This window comes from Botryllus schlosseri, chromosome 9 (genome assembly GCF_051294905.1).
Source record: "Botryllus schlosseri isolate E-star chromosome 9, Bs_hap1, whole genome shotgun sequence".
NCBI classification, from domain to species: domain Eukaryota; kingdom Metazoa; phylum Chordata; class Ascidiacea; order Stolidobranchia; family Styelidae; genus Botryllus; species Botryllus schlosseri.
Window position 1 is genome coordinate 3238287 of NC_137244.1, and position 2132 is coordinate 3240418.

Here is a 2132-nt window from a genome sequence, read left to right on the forward strand (position 1 = left end):
TATACAGCAGGCTTGCAATATAGTCAAGTGACAATATTATTAATTTATCAACTTAAAAAAATTTGCGCGGCTAGTGGCCCGCAGAATAGTTCGTCAATCGAATGTGGCGATTTGGCTGAAAAGGTTGGCCACCCCTGTTCTAGTTGCTAGTTTAAAAAATTGAGTAGTTCTAAAGTTGCGCATTTTGAAATTTCAGTACTTTGTACAAGTCTTGAGTATTGTGGGTGGATAAAAAATTACCACAGCAACATTGCTACCAAACATGCATTTGCCGCATTCAAGTTTTTCAGGATGACTTCATGATTGGGAGCCAGAGGGTTCCGTACTAGCCTACATAACTGATGACGCAGCCTATCCCTTTCAGCCCCGGCTCATGAACCCTTTTACCTGAAACACAAACAGAGTATAAGCTAAAGCTAATTTCAAATATGTAATATAAATTTCCTTTCTGCTGCCCTTAAAATTCACATTTGCTTTTTCAGAAACTTAGCTAAGCACACATGAAGGTTGAAAGATTTTAGTCGACTGAAGGTGCGGTGTTCGGCTTTTCTCAGAAACTGCAATCCGCTAAGGCCAGAATGATACAGAGGATGGTATACGCAATGAAGACAAGACCTGGTGGTGATCCAAGTATCGCTGGCCCAGACGTCGGAAATGCCCTGTGTGACTTTGTCAATAAACAATGCTCTTGCTTAACCAGATGTGTTTGTGCTGTTTCATTTTATTCATGAGAGAAACTATAACTTAATGCACACTTGCACAGTTCCACCTTTTTCATCAGTATCCTCCATCTAGACCTGCGAAAAGAACAGATTAAGTTACACTTGCCTAACATTGCATAACAAAGGAATGACTTGGTTGTAACAAGAAAATGAAGGCATAGGTGAAAACCAAATTATGGCTTGGATGATGTACGGTGGTACAATTTGAATTTTGGTTAGTGAGTCAGAGCTAAGGACATTCTCTGCTGTGCTGCCACTATCAAAGCAGATGTTACTAAATCACCTTTTCAGTAGGCGTATATATGACTGTGACTAACCTGCGCACAGCATATCCGTGGTTAGAAACTTGCAATTGATATAACAAATTTGGTAAGGGTCTAGTATTGAAGTCCTAAAGTTTTCAGGCAACTCACCCAATGCTGCATCATTTGGAGATGGTGTTCTACCTTTTTAGCGATGCTCTGTTTACAAAACCACAGAAAAAAGAAGCTGACTAGTAGTCAGTGACTACGTATTGTGAGCATACAGAATATCTATCCAAGAATAATGCATTCCCAACACCATTACACAAGAAGATCAAAATGCCACAGGTAGCTGACCTCGAAATACAAGCAGCCTGAATGAACAGCGCGTTACCGTAACTAAAAGTTTGATTGACAGCGTTCCGGGAACCCAGCTGCGCCATTCGTGTTCATACTCAAGTCGGCCCCGTAAAAATCTCCGAAAATAAGCGCGTTCATACCGCCCCGAAACACCAGTGTTATGTTCACATAGAGGGGTTCCGGTAAACATTTTCGAGAAATGTTATTCCCGGAACCCCGGTATGAAAAGGGCCTTAGTTAACCCGCTACTTTTTACGGCTGTCATCGAATTCGTGGATTCTTGTAACGTATTGCTATGATTTTCTCAACCTTTTCATACGCATTTGTCCTGAATTGGCTATTCTTTACGATTAACCTTGCACGTGGTGCACCAGACCTTTATCGGTGATATGAGCCACTTCCCTTTTTTACCATCTATAATAATAATAATAACTATTAATAACAATATATACATATTATAATATTGATATGCGCTGAGGTGAAAATCAAAACGATATTTCCTTGGAGACCAAGCCACAAATCATAATTTGATTCGGTCACTAGAAGAACTGATTGATCTTTTGCTCGAAGAGTATTACTACTAAAGTATTTACTTCTGATTTAGTTATTTTTCTGAAATCCTGGATATTATTTTATTTTAAATTATTCTTAGATTTGAAGACTCTGTATCATTCACATTATTACCACCTCTCGTCTGTTTAAAAGATTGGACTCATTCGACGGCCGATTAGTTGTTGTTGTGTTAGTATATTCATGGTGTCTGTCGTGTACAATGGTCATTTACACCAGACCAATTTTCTTACTTGCT

The 2132-nt window shown here is 39.2% G+C and overlaps 1 long non-coding RNA gene across 1 annotated transcript; it reads right to left on the reverse strand.

Annotated features, from left to right (window-relative positions):
* Positions 1–701: 701 nt before the first annotated feature.
* LOC145447350 (uncharacterized) lies at positions 702–1560 on the reverse strand. Its single transcript, XR_013917540.1, has 2 exons — positions 1136–1560; positions 702–797 (listed from the first exon to the last, which is right to left on the reverse strand). It is a non-coding gene; the product is annotated as an uncharacterized LOC145447350 (long non-coding RNA).
* Positions 1561–2132: the final 572 nt, after the last annotated feature.